The following is a 20,535-nucleotide window of genomic DNA, read 5'->3' as shown; positions in this document are numbered from 1 at the left end:
ATAGTTTACTTGTTTGGAGGTATTTCTATTTTGATTGCAATTTTATTGCTAACATTCATTTGCAGAATGTATATGATGCATAGATTGGATGCATCATATATGCAATGTAAATGCAATGTATTGATTGGCATTAGAGGTATTTGATTGGCATTTGATGATTGTGATTGTAAGATCAGTTAGGATTATGAAAGGAAATTAATTTTATTATAGTGTGTCTTTATGGAGAATTGTTATTTGTAGTACAGTATGGTTTTGATAACCCTTCTACATTTATTTGTATATTGGTTCATCATGTGTGTGTGTATATATATATATATATATATATATATATATATATATATATATATATATATATATATATATATATATATATTTGCATGATGAAGCCACTGTACAAATTCATGGGTGAAGGGTGGGTATCGGACCAGTGTGGCTTAACCCCTTAATTACCTTTGCGGTTATTATCCGATAAGGTGTTTAAGGGGTTAATTGATATCTGAATGCAATTACAATGTATTGGCTTTGTTTTGGCTATGTATTGTGTGGGCAAGACAAGGATGTTGCTGGCGACGGAGACTTCTTATTGATGAGGTCAGTAGTACTTTATTTATTTGAATATGCTAGTTAATGTTTTTAATAATGGGCAAATAATCTATTATCCCTATCTGGATAATAGTTATCTTGCACATTATTGTACTGTAGGTGTTGGGGGGGGGGTTGTATGTATTGAATGTATGGCCAGGTTTATTTTCTTTACATTCAGGGTTTGTTCCGTGGTTCTGCGTGGGAACTCTGGAGACCACCTGTGGGTCTCCTCGGGTATCTCACGGGTACCAGGCTGGTGGTTCCACGGGTGACACATGCGGGGATGAAGCGGTGGCCTCACATCTGTGGGGGCACCGCGGACCCGTAGTCTGCGGGGATGAAGCTGTGTGGTCCCACTTCTGTGGGGGCACCGCCGACCCGTAGGTGCGGGGATGAAGATGTGTGGTCCCACTTCTGTGGGGGCACCGCGGACCCATAGTGAGCACCCGTGAGTTCCCCAGACCCCCGTGGGAACCACCCGAGGCCCCGCAGACACCTGTGGGTCTGACCCGGGGCTCCCAGACATCCTTGGGCCTACCGTGGGGACCCAATTGTGGCCCACGGTGACCCAAGGAGACCACCTGGGGGCCATGGTGCTGGCGGGACCCACCAACAGGCCTCCAGAACCTGTTTGAAAAGGGCTGCTGGTACCCTGTAGGTCTGTCAGGTGCCCCGCCAGCCCACCGGGGACTCGCGTGGGGCTGCGTTATGAACCCTGTATGTAAAAGGATAAATCTTGTATTTATGGGGGGGCACAGGGGGTGGGTAATGTATTTAATAAATATAATGATGTTTATTATGTATCACTGTATTGTTTTTATTGTGGGTACTGGGGGTGGGGGGGTATGTGGGTAGGCCTCCCTTGTGGGTAGTGGGTGAGGGTGGTTAGGCCAACTTGGGGTGGGGGTTAGTGTGGGATGGTATGTAGGCGTCCCAAGTGGTGGGTGAGGGTGGGTTAACCCCTTAATGACTGTAGCGGTTAATAACCGCTATGCTGATTAAGAGGTTAGGGGACATTACTTTGGATGTTTTCATTCTTTTGTCTGTTTTGCAGCAGCGGAGGGAGCCATGGGCAGGATGAAGAGGAGGATGGCCTTTATCGTGGCAGCCGGACATGGGTGGTGAGTACTATATGTATTTAATGTGTTTATTGCTGTTTATGTATTTAAAATGGGCACATTCACTATTATCCCTCTGTGGATAATAGTAATTGTGGCCATTACTATACTGTATGTTAGGGGGTGGGGGGTTATTTCTTTATAAGTATGTATGTGTTTAGACATTAATTTGGGGGGGCACATAATTGGTACTGCAGGCTTGCGGGTAACACCCGAGGGCCCCCGCCAGCCTATAGTATCATTGATGTGCATATATGTGTATGTTAGGGGTTGTTGGGGTTATATATATATATATATATTTTTTTTTTTATATAGAGATATTTATTTATTTATATTTATTTATTTATTTATTGTGGGACTGGTGTGTGTGATTATTTTTTATTGTGGGTAGTGGGGTGGGTGAAGGGGGTATTAGCCCCAACGGTGGTTGTTTAGGGCTTGCGGGGGGCTAGCAGGAGGGCTTAACCCCTTCATGACCGTAGCGGTATTAACTGCTATGTTCGTGAAGGGGTTAAGTGCACCCGCAAACCCCCCGCAAGCCCTAAACTCACACCCATGGCCAAATACCCCCTTCACCCACCCCCGCTACCCACAATAAAGCTGGCACGGTGGGTTAATCCCTTCATTGCCTTAGCGGTTAGCCGCTAAGGTAATGAAGCGGCCTTTACATGCATTTTTCCTGCCTCGGATGCATGCCGGGGGGCTCCGGTGCGGGTATCAGCTCGGGAGACCCCCGACATCAACCACAGAAAGGAAAAAGGGCTGATTTTTTCTAAGTGTCGCCCGTGCTGATGCTTCTCCTCCACCAACTTGCCAACTTTAGTTGGCGGGAGGAATTCCCGATAAACTCTCCATTCCGGAGTGCCGATCAGCACCGAAAAGCTGATCGGGGCTTCCTGAATTCAGCCGGGTTCAAAAAGTGCCGATAAGTGGCTTATCGGCAGCCGGATCCCGATAATTTGTTATCGGAATGAAAAGTTGCCGATAATTCCCACTTATCGGCGCTTACTGAATCCGGAGGGCAAAAAATGGCGAGAAAATGCCGAAAAAGCCTTATCGGGGCTTACTGCATGAGGCCCCCAGTCTTTGACCGACGTCAAATTGTATAGGGTGAGGCGGGATGTTCTGGATGATCACCTTGATCCTCCCAGGAATCGAGGATTTCCACTCTCTTATCTCTGGCACCATCTTGTACCCTCTCTTGGCGTCTTCTTCAGGCATGGTCTCAAGGGAGAAATACCATTCTGCCTCATCGTGGCCTGGATAGCTGCACACCGCATCCATGTGCCTCACTCCCCCTGGTGGAATCTCGGTCAACCCTGCCTCGTTATTGAAGTGTTGACCATATTCCTCTTGGGCGGAGATCCTTCAATGCTCCGAGTACTGGATGGATCCATAGAGAGGATAGGGGCAGTTCTCCGGCCTCCTGTAGATAAGCCTGAATTACTGCCCGCACCATGTTGGCTTTGGTCCCCAATGTGATTGGGGATCTCGGATGTTCCCGGGGCACAGGACATATCAGAGCAACCACCTCCATGGGGTGGGTCTTGTTGGTGTCAGTTGCGGTATATTCAACAAGTCAATGGGGTAGTCTTCATTGCTAAGGCCCCATAGCTTCATCTTCTCCTTCGACTGCATAGGCAGTTGTTTTAGATGCTGATCGTAGAATGGTCGGTATATAATAATCACTTGTGACCCGGAATCCAGAAAGGCAGAGGAAAAATATACCTTCCACAAGGACTCTTATAATTGCTGCCAGGCCCACTCGACTGTAGGCGTCCGGTTGGTTGTGTTTCATCGGGGCTGGGCGCTGGGGCACTTTTTGATGACGTGGAGGGTGTTTCTGTCAGCTGCACTGTGAAGGTCATGGCCCTGGTAGTGGACGTCCTGGGCTTTGGACAGTCCTTAGAGAAGTGACCATCTTGATCACAGTTGTAGCAGCAGTTATTTCGATTCGCACCGGCGTGCTGAAGGTAGGAGTCACTCTTTGGGGCATCCTAGATGCGGAGGCAGGTGCCCTGGAAGGGGATTGTCCTTTGCACTTTCTGCCTCCTTGGCAGACTCTTTGGACTCTTCCTTGTGGGACTATGTAACAGGGGACTTATCCCTGTTCACAAATGTGCCTCTAATCCAGCAGTGTGGTGGTTAACTGCTGGTAGACAATAAACTAACACAACCTGGCTGATTACAGGGGTTAGAAAAAGCCTACATCTGAGACAGGGAGTGAGACTCATTAGTCCACAACTGGGCTGAACAAGGAGCATGACGTCTTGAGCCTGCCAAAAGAGACTGCAAGCAGACAACAAGACACAGGGGATAATGCTTCTATACCTGGATCCTGACATTGCCTTATCACAGACGGGTGTGGACACCAGGAGAACAAAGAAGCCTTCCCGTACAGCAACCCAGCTAACAGATAAGACTTTTTTTTTTTATTTTTTTCCAAAAAAATTTATTAGGCAAATACTTATTTCACATTGTACATGTCATATATGTTAATACAGCCTAATACAAGTTTTCTCCATTTTTTGGTTAAAGAAACCAGAAAGAGAGAGGAAAGCTCATCGCCCCCCTGACCCTCCTGGGGTTGTGAGGGGGGCGCGAGTATGGAAACAGAGAGTAAGAGTATGGAAAGGGGGAGAAGGGAAGGTGGGGAGGGGGGGGGGAGGAGGGGAGTGGGATACCATGTTGCTTATCGCGTCCTCAGATTATTTCTATTGGAGTTTCTAGACTCGTTCTTTTTACTTTTCATTTTTGGGTTAGAGACGTGGGGGTGCCATATGGGTTATCCACGGGTCCCATGTTTTATTAAAGGAGTCCGTGGATCTTTTCAAAAAGGCCGATAGTTTCTCCATATTCATTACCTCTTGTATCCTATTTTTTATCGTTTGTTTTGAGGGGGGAGACACTTTCTTCCAGGCGGCCGCCACTGCACATCTAGCCGCTGTTAGGATGAAGGAGATTAATTTACTTGTTGGTCGGTCCACATTTTCTAGGGGCCTGGCCAACAGGTAGGTCAGCGGGTCAATAGGGATTTTGAGGCCGGTGACCTCTTCTATTAATTTTTGAGTGGTTCCCCAGTATTTTTGAATTTCCGGACATGTCCACCAAATGTGTGCCATGTCCCCCTTTTGACCGCAACCTCTCCAGCATAGATCGGACGCCTGGGGGTAGATTTGATTTATTCTAACTGGGGTAAGATACCAGCGGAACAGTATTTTATATATATTTTCTTTGATTGTGGTACATATGGAAGTTCCTGAGGCATTCTCCCAAATTCTTTCCCAGTCCTCTCGGTCTATAACTATTTCCAATTCTGCTGCCCAATGCAGCATATAGTCATGTGTGGGGGCTTCTATAGCCCTTTCCAATTCTGCGTAAATTTGTGTTATAAGACCTTTCTGGTGGCCTGTTTCTCGACAGAGCCGCTCAAAAACTGTGAGAGGGGGAAATTTCAACGTTGGGGATAAGGTTCGAATAAAGTGCCGAATTTGTAGGTACTTGAACACGTCCAACCTTGCTATTTCATATTTGGTTTGTAGATTTTGATAGCTCAGGAATTCTCCAATACTCAAGAGGTCAGCGATCGCTCTAATATTTTTTGCTTTGAATTGGTCCAATTGTCTGGGCTCACAACCAGGAGGGAATTTCGGATTTTTGTGAATTGGTATGAGTTGGGATTGGGGTGAAGTGAGCTTAAATTTATATTTGCATCTCGTTCAGGTCTCCCATGTATGTCTCATTGGGCCTAATTTAAGTTTACTATTCTGCATGTCTTCCCTGCTCAGGGACCAAAGGCAAGCTGGTAGTGAAGGCGTCCCGGCGTAGTATGATTCTATATCTAGCCAACAGTATTGGTTTGGGTTGGCATTCCAGACTACCACCTGTCGCAATTGTGCGGCTAGGTAGTATTTTGTGATGTCTGGGACAACAAGTCCTCCTCTACCCCTTGATGCCAGGAGAACTGTCCTCGCGGTTCTGGGTTTCTTACCCTGCCAAATGAAGTGGAAGATTAGTTTTTGTATATTCTTTAATTCTGAGCCAGGGATGTGGACCGGGAGCGTCTGGAAATAATATAATAATCTGGGGAGTATGTTCATTTTAACCGAGATCATTCTCCCGATCCATGATATTTGATATCCTCCCCATTTCGCTAAGTCTTGTTTAATTTTCCGGAACAGGGTCGGGTAATTTTGTTGATATACTGCTGCGGCACAGTTTATTCGAGCATTTGCCCGTTCTGTGCCGCAGCAGTAGCCTGGCGCGCGCCCGAGTGTGACGGGCGCGCGCCGAAGCAGCGGAAGAGCGCCCTCCGATCGGGGCGCTCTCCCTCCCGCTGCCGGGTCCGCCGGGTCCCCCGGAACCCCCTGCCGCTGTCCCGCGATCGCGGGACACCAGGGCTCCCTCGGGGAGCCCCCGTCCGAGGGGCGGCCACTAGCAAGCCGGGAAATCTCCCGGCTTGCGGATCTGGCCGCAGTGCAATTAAATGTGTCGCCAGTGTAGGGATTGGTAGTTCCTCGTTATCTTTACTCCCAGATATTTGATACTCGAGGAGCTCCAATGGTAATTAAAGTTTAATTTGAGGAGTTTCACCTCTGGCTCTGGCAGGCTTAAATTTAGTGCTTCCGATTTATCGTTATTGATTTTATAGCCTGATATATCTCCAAAATCTCGGAGTTCTTTTTGGAGGTTAGGTAGGGATGTTTGGGGTTGCGTCAGGGTTAAAATGACATCATCTGCGAATAGTGATATTTTGTGCTGCCTGTGTCCAATTTCTATACCTTTGATGTCTCTATTGGTTCTTATTGCCGCTGCTAGGGGTTCTATGGTTAATGCAAAGAGAAGAGGAGATAGGGGGCATCCCTGTCGAGTTCCATTAGTAATCTCAAATCTCTGGTTACTGCCCCCTGGTAGTTTTACTGTTGCAGATGGATTTTGATATAATCTACGGACTCCTTCTAGATATGCGTCTTTGAAGCCGAATTTGCGCATAACATGGTCCATGAATAGCCAGTCTATTCTATCGAACGCCTTCTCTGCGTCCAAGCTAAGGAGTAGTGCTTTGGTCCCTGTGAGATGGACATGTTCAATAATGTCAATTATCTTTCGGGTATTGTCCGAGGCCTGTCTGCCTGCTACGAATCCCACTTGATCTTTATCTATTAATCTTGGTAAAATGGGATTCAATCTATTTGCGAGTATTTTGCTATATAGTTTGAGATCACAATTAAGCAGGGAGATTGGACGGTAGCTTCCACATTGCATCGGGTCCCTGCCTTCTTTGTGTATTATGGCCAGGGTGGCCAGGGTCATTGACGTAGGGATTTGATTTCCTTCCATAAAATCGTTAAATATTCTTAGGAGATGCGTGGATAATACTGGCAAGAATCTCTTATAGTAGACATTAGTGAAGCCATCTGGGCCAGGAGACTTAGTGATTTTTAATGATTTGACCGCCTCTTCCAGTTCCTCTTTTGAGATCTCAGCATTGAGGACTGTGTTTTTCTCCTCCGTTAGTGTGGGGAGCTGACACTTATCTAAGTATTGTGCTATTAATTCGGATGCTACTGATTCGGGGCGGCCATTTGTGGATCTTAAGTTATAAAGTTCGGTGTAAAATTTTGTAAATTCGGCTGCTATTTTATTGTCACTATGTTGTATCTCACCAGACCTACTCTTGATCGCCGTGATTTGGGACCGTTTATGCACCCCTCTTAATTTAGTCGCTAGAAGTCTGTCTGCCTTGTTCCCTTTATCATAATATTGTTGATTGGTCCATTTGAGGGCTTTCTCAACATCCTCCAGCTGGATTTGTCTAAGTTTTGCTCTGGCTGTTGTCAATGTTTTATATATATTTTTTGAGGGGTTAGCTTTATGAGTTCGTTCTATTATTTTGATATCATCCGTGAGCTCCTTTATTAGTTTTTGGCGGGCTTTTTTCCTGTGGGATGCGATGGAGATGAATTTCCCTCTAATGGTTGCCTTATGGGCTTCCCACAGGATTGCTGGTGAGGAGACGGATCCTGAGTTAAAAAAAAAGTAGTCTCGAATGGCAGCTCTAATCTCTCTTTCTATCTCAGGATGGTTGAGTAGTGAGTCATTTAGCCTCCATGAGTAATTTATTGTCTTTTCGAAGGGTGTTGTCAAGGTTATGGTAATCTGGGCATGATCAGACCATGTGATCGGTCCTATGTCGGAGTCAGTTGTTGCCGCCACCACATTTTTTGTGGCCAGAAAGTGGTCTATTCGAGAGTAGGTCTGGTGAGGTGCTGAGTAGAAAGTATAGTCTCTCTGGCCCTGGTGTTGGGTTCTCCAGATGTCCACCAGTGAAAACTCGCTCAAGATTCCCCTAAACCTTTTCCCTGTGATCTGGGAGGGGGTTGTATGGGGGGGACCCATTGTGGTCGATCTGTCCTCGGTAGGGTTGAGGACCATGTTTAGGTCCCCTCCCACTATCATCGATGACAGATATCCCGGGTCTATGCCCTCGAGTACTTTCTTTAGGAATTCGGTTTGGTTCTCGTTTGGGGCATATACATTGATAAGAGCAATTGCTGAGCCCGCTAAGGAGCCATATACCACTAGGAATCTACCCTCTGGGTCCGCAGTTGTTTTGATGGTGGTGGGGTGGTGGGGGGGAGTGGGGGGGGGGGTGTGGGGGGGTGGATGGGGGGGGGTTGGAGGGGGGGGGGTGGTGGGGTGTGGGAGGGTGGATGGGGGGGGTGGATGGGGGGGGGGTGGGGGGGTGGGGGGGATGGGTGGGGGGGGGCGGGTTGACGGAACATTTCCAACAGTACAGGCCTTTCACATTTTTGTATGCTGCATCTATTATACCACTCTTTGCAATAAGTATGCTATATACTATCTGGAAATCAGCCAAGGCACCTTTTGTTTTCTTATAAACCTTTGCGTCCCCTGGGTTCTGTTCCAAGGGAAGGCATAGGTGCATATATCACATTGCGTTTAATTCACAACTTTTATATAGTACCGGGGGTGGGGGTGGATGGGAGTGGGGGCGGGGGGGTGGGGAGGGGTGGGGCAGGAGGGGTGAGGGGAGGGGGGGTGGGGCAGGAGGGGTGAGGGGAGGGGGGGTGGGGGTGGGGGGGCGGATGTGGGGGTGGGGGTGGGTTTGACGGAGCCTTTCCAACAGTGTGGGCATTTCACATTTTTGTGTGCTGCGTCTGTTGTATCACTTTATGCCATAAGTATACTATACACTGTCTGGAAATCAGCCTAGGCACATTTAGTTTTCCTATGAGCCTTTGCTTCCTCTAGGTGCTGTTCCAAGGGAGGACATAGGTACATATCACTTATTGCATACATTTTTCAACTTTTGTATAGCACCCGGGGGGGGGAGTGGGGGGGGGAGTGGGGGGGGGGATGGGGGGGGGTGGGGTGGGTGGGTGATGGGGGGGGTTGACGGAACCTTTCCAACAGTACAGGTCTTTCACATTTTTGTATGCTGCCTCTATTATACCACTCTTTGCAATAAGTATGCTATATACTATCTGGAAATCAGCCAAGGCACCTTTTGTTTTCTTATAAACCTTTGCGTCCCCTGGGTTCTGTTCCAAGGGAAGGCATAGGTGCATATATCACATTGCGTTTAATTCACAACTTTTATATAGTACCGGGGGTGGGGAGGTGGGCAGGGAGGGGGGCAGGAGGGGTGAGGGGAGGGGGGGTGGGGGTGGGCGGGGTGGATGTGGGGGTGGGGGGGGGGGTTTGTCGGAGCCTTTCCAACAGTGTGGGCATTTCAGATTTTTGTGTGCTGCGTCTGTTGTATCACTTTATACCATAAGTATACTATACACTGTCTGGAAATCAGCCTAGGCACATTTAGTTTTCCTATGAGCCTTTGCTTCCTCTAGGTGCTGTTCCATGGGAGGACATAGGTACATATCACTTATTGTATACATTTTTCAACTTTTGTATAGCACCCGGGGGGGGGGAGTGGGGGGGGGAGTGGGGGGGGGGGGGAGGGGAGTGGGGAGGGAGAGTGGGGGGGGAGAGTGGGGGGGGAGTGGGGGGGAGTGGGGGGGAGTGTGGGGGGAGTGGGGGGGGGAGAGTGGGGGGGGAGGGGGGAGGGGGGGAGGTTAACGGAACATTTCAGGCGGTACAGGCATTTCACATTTTTGTATGTTGTATCTCTTATACCACTCTTATGCAATAAGTATCTTATATACTGTCTGGGAGTCAGCCAAGGCATATTTAGTTTCCTTACATACCCTTGCTTCCTCTGGGTGTTATTCCAAGGGAAGCATAGGTGCACATCACACATTGCATATATTTTTCAACTTTATCTAGCGCCGAGAGGGGGGAGGGGGGGAGGGGGGAGAGAGGGGGGGGATGGGAGTGGGAGGGGTGGGGGGTGGAGGGCAACGGCACATTTCAAACAGTACAGGCATTTCACGGTTCTGTATGTTACATCTGTTATATCACTCTGTCCCATGAGTATGCTATGTGCTGTTTAGAGATCAGCGAGGATACTTATGGCTTTTCTATGTACTTTTACTTCCTCTGCGTATCGTTCTAGAGGGGGGAAGTATAAGGGGAGGCATAGGGGCATTCCACACGTTATATATACTTTTCGGCTTTTATACAGTACCATTGTCGTGCCTATCTGTTTCACATTTGTATTGTAAACCTTTTGGCGATCAGTGAGTTTGCTGGCAAAGGTGTGTAGGGGGAGGGGGGAAGAAGGGGAGGATGACTAGGGCTATTTTTCATGCTGTGACCTGTACAGTCAGTTTACAAATTTGTTCATTTATTGGGTATTGCGCAGTTTAGTGATTCATGGGTTTATATATATCACTCCCATGTATTGTGGACCTGGGTTTTGGGGGTGAGGGGGAGGGTGGGGGCTGGGGGGGGGGTGGGAAAGGGGACCAGGGTGGGGGGGCGGTGAGAGGAGGTGTGCGGGGGGAAGGGGGGGACGTGTGAAGGAGGGGGGGAGGATGGGGAGGGGGGGGGGCTATGTGCTTGGTTTAAGGCAGAGACGGGGGGGGGTCACGGGGTACTTTCTATGATATAGCATTTTATTATATTACTCACGGCCTCCAGGGCGCCAAACCTCAATTTGTGTTTGTGCGTCCTTTAAATCAAATCGGGTGGACTGGGTCCTCGGGGTCGCAGTTGTCCTCCGTCTTTTGAGCCAATGCGTTTTTGTTGGTTCGGGCTCTGCTGCTTACTTGTTGATGGGCCGTACCCCCCCCCCCCCCCCGTGGGCCAGAAAAATCATCCCGTGGAATCGGGACCACCGGCTGGAGGGGGGGGTGGAGCGAACACCCCTTCGGGCTAATCTGAAAGACTGGACGTCGGGGCATAGCAGAACAAGGCCTGGAGCCCGGCTCTCATCACAACCTGGCATTGGGGAAACCACGATCCTGTTCCATCCGGTCGAGTCGAGTGTGAGCCAGGATTTCAGCTCGGCTGGCGGGATCAGCTCCGGTGCCATCGCGGGAGTAGATGACACGTGGTCTGATGTGGGTAGCGGTGTCCAGTGTTGTCTTGTTCGGGAAGTCAGCGGCTTCTCTCCGGCCCGACGGGATGCCCTCCGATGTAGTTGTGGGTCTCCTCTCTCCCTCGGGATCACGTAGGGGGGTGTTGTTTGGGTGCGGTGGCGGCTGTTACTACTTGTCTTTGGAGTGCTGGGCCGCGATCCTCTCCGAAGTCCGGGGTGGGTCTCCTGCGGCGTCTCCAGATGACAGGTTGCTTGGTAGCCATGTCTGTGGAGGGGTTAGGCCCAAGGCCTTTGCGAATGGGGCCATATCCGCGGGGTATTTTATGGACAGGAACTTTCCATTTCTGTTCACCGAGATTTTAAACGGAAAGCCCCATCTATACTGTATTCCCTTCTCCCGAAGCAGGTTAGTCAGCGGCTTTAGCTCCCGTCTGCGGTCTCTTGTTGCTTTTGACAAGTCGTTGTACACTTGTAGGGTCTCGTTTTGAAAAGTTATTTCTCCCATGTCTCGGCATGCTGAAATAATTTTTTCTTTTGAGGTGTATTTATGCATTTTTATTATGATATCCCTTCTGCGTTTTGGATCGTCAGACTTGGGTCCTAACGCACGATGGCCCTGTCCATTTCCATCTCCCTTTCCTCCATCTCCCCGCAGACCAGGTTGAAAAACTCCAGGAGGTAAGGCCGAATCTGTTCTTGCGTGACTGACTCTGGAACATTCCTCACACGGATGTTTTGTCTCCGGTCACGGTTTTCTTGTTCTTCCATGCTTTCTTTGAGGAGGGAGATCTCTTCACCCAGGCGGCTGATCTCTTCTTCTGCTTCTCCCTTTCTTTGTAGGGATTCGGAGAGCTTATTCTCTAGGGTAGTGGTCTTTTCTGTTAGCCCTGAGATTTCCTTCCTTATGTCGCTCACTGCAGACCGCAATTCCGTTTGGAAGGAGGTTTTGAGGGTAGCAGCCATTCCTGCCATCAGTTCCTCCAAATATGCCCTGGTTATTGCATGTTCTGGGCTTGTAGAGGGGCTTTCTCTCGGCTGGGTCTTTTTCCCCGATTGGGAGGTAGCGCCATGCGGTCCGCCACCATCTTGGGGATTCATGGTGCTTGCTTTCCCTCGTTGAGACGGTGAGAAAAATTTGGAAACAGCCTGGTTGTTCGTTTTTTTTGTTTTTGACATTCCCCTTCTGTTTATCTATCTGAGGGGACTATTTTGTCCGTAAATTTTGAGTTTAAGTGGGTTTTTTTTCGCTATATAACACGCGGGTTTCAGGAGCTCCTCTAGCAGCCGTCCATACCGGGTGACGTATGGGAAGTTCCCCCTATAAGACTTTTCTTTTAAGACTATTATCTATGTCTATCTAAGTATATGAATGTCTCTATGATTTGGGCTGGTGAATCGCTGGGCTAACCATGCAGTTAGAGAGCTGGATCAAATTGTATATAAACTCCAGAGTGGAGCGGATTTTGTTTGCTGATTTACATGTTTGCTGTGTTTAAAGCAACAGGCGCAATAAAGCCTTATTTTAATTTCACCTTAAAACAGTCTCCATTGCATACCTCTGAACACGTCTCTTAAAGACTCCTTTGAGGGAGTCGCATGTCTCTCTTCTTTGGAAGAGTCACGAGACGTTCTAGGGTTCTGAAACTGCAAGATGACCTCTTGATGTTTAATTCGATCCATAAGGTCCTCGTAGATAAGAGGATTCTCTGTGGAAAAGGTACAGCAGATCCTAGCCACTAAGGGATGGGTGAGCGAAGCTCCCCACAGTAAATGCTTGGTCCAATAATCATCCAGCTCGGCCACACAGATGACCTTCTTGTTGATCAGGGTCCAGAGTGCCAGATGCAGCCATTGAAGACACTCGGACAATTCCTCATTATCCTTTTGCTTGAGGGCATGAGACTGGGTCAGCAACGCAATGGGGTCATCTTTTTTAACATAGGTTTTGGCTAAGGCCCGAATCAGATCTTGAGACTCTACCTCTGCATGGCACTCACGATACAGTCACAATATGTTGGCTGCCGGGGGCCGCAGAAATTCTAGGATTCGCTGCTTTTTGATAGCGTCCATGCACGTCCACTCTGGCAGTACTTGCACCACATAGTCTCTCCATTCTTTAAACGCTTCTTCTCCTAGCGGTGTGGGTCGCACCCCAGAGAAGGCTTTTAGATTGTGGTAGTGGTGGACTGGTGCGGACTGCGTTAGTGCCTCTACCAATTAGGGAAGAGTTACTCCCAAGTCTGAGTTTCCCGTTGACATGCGACTGTGATGTTCTGGCTTTTGGCTAGGGTCCTGCTTGGGACAAGTCTCATACCGGCTGGGATTATATGAAGGGTGTGGGGTTTCGGCTCGGAGGGGTGCCTCTAGCATAGTCCCAAGACTGAACGTTACCCTAGGTAGGGGTGGGTCGGAATAGAGTAACAAACACCCCGTGAGCTGGGTGTCTTATTTCCTTGTGGTATAGGAAGGACATGGAGGTTAAGCTTGACACAGTACCTTGGCTAGGGGTCCTGGACAAGAGGTTGCCAAGGGTAGAGGCCAGTCTGGGAAGATAAAGGGACAACCCTTGAGAAGGGCTTCTGGAAACTGCACTAATTAGAACAATAGTCCAGCGATATGAGGGGTGACACTTGCGTCTTATATACCGGGCGCAGGCAGACCCGTAGAATTTGCTCAGGGTGTTGCAGACATCTCCCAGGGGTGTGGTTGCAGGGACCACGTGGCGAGGTGACTCCTCATATTGAGATGACAGCGTAAACATGTTTTCGCGGATTTATCTACTGGTTAGGGCACTCCAGTTCTGAATCTTAGCAGTGCTTCCAAATGTAGCCCCCTTTCTCCGTGTATAAGGGAAACTACCGGTGCTGCCATTACCCGAGTGGCATACAGGAGGCCTGATCGTCCGCCACTGGGAGCCTGGGGTGATCACGTTTGTTAACACACACAGCGCTTTCAACTGAGAAAGATCCTAACACAGAAGGATATCCCCTCCAAGGACAATACAGCAGTAAATATACACACATGGTATGATGAAGGAGTATTTACTGAACAAGCAACTCTACTAATAACTATACAACACAGTACACACAATAATAACACAGGGTTGTATCCCCACAGTACTTAGGGTGCGGTGGCACCAGTATCCCTAGTGTGCTTCTGCCATTGTCAGTCCCCACCCAAAAGTGTAGTGAGTAGCACTACCCCTGTGGACCGTTGGTGAACGTTACCTCCATGGGACCTCTTCTACCCAGGTACCGCCGAATGATCAGAAGGATCCGTCTGATCACCTGACGTGAGGTCTCTCAGAATTCCTCCACTCTGCATGCTCCAATCCATTGAATGGGGTGAACTCCACTTGGAGTGTCTCACCGTTAGAGTCTATGAATCAATGGCCTGGGTCTGGTCCCAGACCGCAGGACGCACGCACCACGTGGCATCTTTCCCTTGGTGTACGAACACCGGTGATGCTATGGTGGAAGTGTCCCTATCTCGGTGCCTTCCCTGTAGCAGCAACAAACTACTAATGGTCGGTGCCTAACTTGGGCCTGTGGGGTAGCTCTAGGCCAAGTCATGCAGGTTGGTAAGGGAAGTGTTCCCTAATAGGGTGCTCTAAAATGACGTCGGTGAAGACTTAGATGTATAATAGAAAAGTCTTCAGGTGAGTCCAGGATAATACTATGTGAGCAGCGTTGTCTAATCCCCAATAACACACTTAAAACAATCATATGTTGGCAGCAAATATTGCAAAACACCGTTTTAGGACAGACCGCTGTAGGGAAAGATACCTCTAACCTGACCGGTGTGTTGGTCCCACCCGGCGGTCCCTTCTTTGGCGGGTTACGTGTTCCCAGCGGGTCCTCTCGGCAGAGAGTGTAGATACTCACATAGCTGCCTTCCTGGTGCCGGTGTGCTGCTATGGGGAGAAAGCTGTTCCACTGCTCCGTCGCGTGCGTCCGTCCCAGCAGCTGATGACAAGGTAGGTGAAAGGACTCTGAGCACTGCAAAAAATGTCAGGCTGGCGGCAACGTGCAAGAAAAAAACTTTATTGTGGCATAAAAGCCCGGATTAAAAAGACATAAAAGACAATTCTCTGACGCGTTTCGTCTTACGACTTTATCAAAGAGTGCTTTATGGCAGCCAGAGATGTACCCTAAATAGCCCTGAGTTCCCGCGCGAGGATGGGAATACCCACCATCCTATGACGTAATCCCTACACCTGGAGTGATATATGCATAATTAAGGAGACGGCTCTCACAGCGTAGTGTGGAGGGATTAACTCATACGCTGCTGATGGAATACGAGAACCCGTAATGAATAAATAATATGATTGGCAAGAAACATATGGTGTCATTTAGGGGCAATCACCTAGCCGCCACAGCAAACTGACATATGGAGAACAAAACAATTAACAAAACATATAAAAACTTAAATTATTAATAAAATAAGAAAAAAATATAATAAGAAAAAAATGAAAAAACAATAAAACGCTAATAAAAAATAATAAATAAATAAATAACCCAACTTTTATAACTATATATTTATGGTAATAACATAGGAAAAAAATTAAACAAAACTAATTCTAAACTAATCTATAACTATATAAAGATACAATAAACACCTAATGTGTTCCATATCTAAAAAAATGATCACATGTAAAGAATCCTATGTCTATTAAAACAGGAGTGGTATATAAAGGCTGATTAATAGAGTTGTATGAAGTATTACATTTGCAGGTATTCTGGTTACAGACAATATAATTGCAGAAGAAACCATAGACGCTAAAAAACATAATATCTATGAGTTTTATAATATATACATTAAATACTAAGTGGATATTCCACATGTTGTATTTAAAAAATAATTACAGTAGAACCCCGTATATAATTCAAGGGGGTAAATCATCCAAATAGTAGACGTATATAGAATATAACAGATATTTATATTAGCACTAATATACACAGGTTAAGTTAATAATAATTCCATACATTTGAGATGAAATGATACCAAATTGTGTTAAGCAGAATAGATCTACATAATAAATGACAATAGCAGTGAGACCCCTTTACATGAATGGAAGGGATATACAATCAAAATAGCAATAACCAATGATGTTAAAAGATAGGTGCTATAATATCAACTTACAAAAAGTGGGCCAGCTCCCAATCCACATTAATACCTTGTGGATGGAGGCTGTCCATACAAAAAATCCAAGACATCTCTTTTTGGTTAAGAATTTTTAGTCTATTTCAACCTCTTGTCATAATGGGAACATGTTCAAGCCCCAAAAATGAAAAACCCTTTAAACCTCCCTGATGACATGAGGAAAAGTGTCGAGGGACTGGATGCAATAAATCCTTTTTCTTTATCAGACGCACATGTTCTTGAATTCTAGTTTTTAACGCTCTTATTGTGCGACCAATATACGTCTTATTGCACCCACATCTGATCATATAGACAACATAGCTGCTGTTACAATTGATGAAGGACTGAATTGTCTTTTGTGTTTTGGGTTGAAGACAGTCAATTTTTTTTAGTGGGTCTAGCATATTGGCAGATGCTACACTGTCCACACTGAAAGAAACCTTTAGGGATATTACTTATCTTCCCTACACTTTGTGATGAGAAAAGACTAGGTGACAGGTGTGTCGCCAGGGATTTAGCTCTGTGAAAAACCAGTTTGGGCCTATCGTTTGTAATGTTGTTTAAGTCAGAGTCTAGTTTAAGGGTATCCCAATGTTTTTCAATAATTGTACGGATGTCATTTGATTGGCTACTCTGTCTTGTAATGAACAGTGGTACAGGTTGAGATTTGTCCCCCCTCCACTTATTTTTCTTATTAACATTTGTGGAGAGAAGGTCTTCTCTTGACATGGCTTTAACTAGGGTATAGGTCTCTACCAGATCTTTTTCTAGATAACCCCTATTTTTAAATCTAGTAATCAATTGGTGGGCCTGCTCTACGAAATTATCCTCAGTTGAGCAGAGCCATCTAAGGCGCATGAATTGTCCCAAGGCGCATGAATTAGGCCAAGTCATGGAGCCACTGGCACCCGGACACTACCTGTCCCTTGAGTTCCCTGTCTACGACTGCCTGGTGCCTCTCCGCATGCCAAAATGTATTGCCCATCGCACTGTGGATAATACAGCCCTGTTGGCTGTGTTCCCCCACCTGATGCGCAGCCCCTGAGGCTGCTGGGGCATGTAGTCCATGAGCGGAGCCTGTACTAAGATGGCCCCTGCTCACGGCCATACTGTGCATGCACGAGGTGTCCATTGCCCATGCGCAATTCCCAAGATGGTGGCCCCCACTGTCGAGAGCCCCAGCACTAACCGCCGCAAATCCCTCTACTCCTAGCCAGGTCCGCCCACACTCCGGAAGCACCTGGACGCGTTACACTTTAGCCCGCACCCGCTACGGAGGTGAGCGGGGACCAGACTACACTTAAAATCATACTCTGTGTCTACTTTACCACAGCTCATATTCGAGAGAAAACTCGCTATGTCCTTTTTGTTCATATGCTCTGTAAGAGGACATGTGCAGAGGTACGCAATGGAGACTGTTTTAAGGTGAAATTAAAATAAGGCTTTATTGCGCCTGTTGCTTTAAACACAGCAAACACAATCTGCTCCACTTTGGAGTATATATACCCTTATAGTCCATCTCTCTTTAACTGCGTGGTTATCCCAGCGATTCACCAGCCCAAATCATAGAGACATATATATATATATATATAGACATAGATAACAGTCATAAGAAAAGTCTGATCTGTCTCTTGTAGTTGTAGGGGAAGGCTTCTCTGTTCTCCTGGTGTCCACACCCTTGTGCGATAAGGCAATGTCAAGATCCAGGTTTAGAAGTATTGTCCCCTGTGTCTTGCTGGCAGCGTGCAGATCTCTGCAGCTCAAGACAGTGCAGTCTTTCCTTGGTTCAGCCCCATGTCACGTGTCAGACTAAGGAATTCCCTGCTCTTTCTGCTTCCTGGGTCAGCTCAGCTCACGTATGAGCTCAGGAAGAATCTCCCTTCCTGTCTCAGAGGCAGGCTTTTCTGATACCTGTAATCAGCCAGGGTGTGGTGGTTAATTGTCTACCAGCAGTTAACCACCACACTGTTGGATTAGAGGCACACTTCTGAACAGGGTTGTCTCCTGTTACATGCTCATTAATGACACACTGTATCTCATCCTGGCCTGGGGCTCACTTTGTTGGTGGCTGCCTTATACACGTATACTGTACCTCCCTGTGCCATTATGCTTTTTCTTGGTGACTATTTGCTCTATTTCATCTATTGTATTGTCATCCCATATAACCTGGCAGTCATGGCCCTTGAATGCTTTGTAGCCATTTGCTACCCACTAAGACATACAGAGCTTTGCACCACAAAGAGATCTCGTGCTGCCATTGCAATCATATGGACAGTGGGACTCATCCCTAATGTTGCTGATTTCATTGCCCTGGGCTCTTCAGTTGAGACAAAGTATTTCTCTCTTAAAGTGCTCAGTAGCAAGGCAAGACTATCAAAGGCTCCAGTGCAAAACACCATAAAATCCATCATCCTCAGCTTTGTCCGGGTGGGACTGATAATCGTCTACTCGTACATCAGGATTATGCTGATTGCACGGAAACTTGGCTCAGAAAATCTGCCTTCACAGCTGGCAAAACAGTCTTACTCCACGCTTTCCAGCTCCTGTTATGCATGACCGCTCTTACCTCTCATTTTACGGAGACATACCTCAAAGATTATTTTGCTTTCTTGCCCGTAACCAACTTTCTCCTATTCACGTGTCTGCCTCAGTTTCTCAGTCCTCTCATTTATGCAAACACTTTAGAATAGACCCACCAGCAACCTTACAATGTACAATGATGTCAAGATAATGTGACACCTTTGCCTGTTAGTAGACTTACTTCAATACACATGAGGAAACGACCTGTGAGATTTCGAAAGCCCTGCATAGAATAAGCGGTGACCTGTGTCTAACCCCCTTTCTGTGATGCACAAGGGATGTCTTAGAAATTATAGTTTCTTTTGGGGCTGACTGCCCAGGTGTCTGACGATCATTTATTGCCTTCTAAACAAGCAGTATATGTCACTTTTAGTGGTAGCACCCCCAATTAAGTCCTCTTTGTAGGTCTGCACAGACCCAGGAAGAGTCTTAACCTATCATAAACCCAATCTATTATATTTTGTAAATCAAACTGTAGTTACATTAACCCCTGAAGCATCAGATTATTAAAAATAGATAATATTTCATGATACTGCTGCGACACACTTTATTCGAGCAAATACCCAGTATGTACCTGGCAGATACCTGGAATGTGCCGCTCCTCACCTCTGACAAGCCCCGTTGCGTTTGCCTTCCCAGCCTGGGTTCATGCCTGGCTGACGGGCGGCTGATCTGTTAAATGATAATGATTAGGATTTAATAGGCTGCAATGCTTCGCGTGTCTACCAGATGGCATAAATTCATGAATTGTAATGCAGTATATATATATATATACTGTGCAGTATTGCAGCCAGCGGGAATAAAATGCTTCAATCCCTGCCTGGAAAATAACTCAATGCACTCGGGCAGAAAACAGTCACAAACCTCAATACACCCGGGTATACCCGAATTCGTGGGACTAGCCGAGCTCGAATAAAGTGTGTCGCCAGTGTATTATGACACTGATCCATTAAAAGATACCAAAACAATCAACAAAAGTAGATCTCCTAATTAACTTTTGATCTCATTTCTCTGCACTGGCTACTCTGCTAAAATATAACACATAACACAAACACACACACACAACAACCCCCTCCACACACACACTACAACCCCAGCAACACACACACTACAACCCTTTCCACATGTAGCTAGGTTACCCCATGGTCCCCTTCCTACCCTTGCCTCCGCTGCGGTGGCCAGCGAGTCAGACGGGTGGTGAAGGTGTAGTGAAGGGGTTAACTCCTCCCGCAACCTTCCAAGTAGGCCTAATCACCCACACTGGGACTACTACCCCCTTCATCCACCCGCTCTGCCCCAAGAAACAGGCTTCTGAGGTTTAACCCCTTCATTGCCTTCACAGCTAGCCACTAAGTAATGAAGCTTTTTTAATGTAACAGTGTTTCCCCCACCCGGTGGGAGATTTGGCCATTATTGGTCGTGTGGTGCATGATACGGGATTCAGTGAATATCGCGTGATCTGACAACGGGAGTTGAGCGGATCACAGAGCTACACTGGAGAGGAGAGGTAGACGCCGGTATTTCCATCCTGATTGCACGTGTGGTGGCACATACCCACAATGCATATTTTACCTGCTACATTGTAAAGTAGCCCTTATCTTTTACATATAAACCATATCTCAACAGTACCTCACAGTTATTGGCTTT

General features: G+C 47.1%; 1 pseudogene; it reads left to right on the top strand.

The window, feature by feature from the left end:
- The window catches only part of LOC142490812 (odorant receptor 131-2-like), a 36,752-nt pseudogene extending 17,754 nt beyond the window's left edge, over window positions 1–18,998 (top strand).
- The last annotated feature ends 1,537 nt before the right edge of the window (window positions 18,999–20,535 follow it).

Source organism: Ascaphus truei, chromosome 3, assembly GCF_040206685.1.
Source record: "Ascaphus truei isolate aAscTru1 chromosome 3, aAscTru1.hap1, whole genome shotgun sequence".
Classification (NCBI taxonomy): domain Eukaryota; kingdom Metazoa; phylum Chordata; class Amphibia; order Anura; family Ascaphidae; genus Ascaphus; species Ascaphus truei.
Note: the sequence above shows the minus strand (reverse complement) of the source record. Positions and strands in the feature narration are given on the sequence as shown.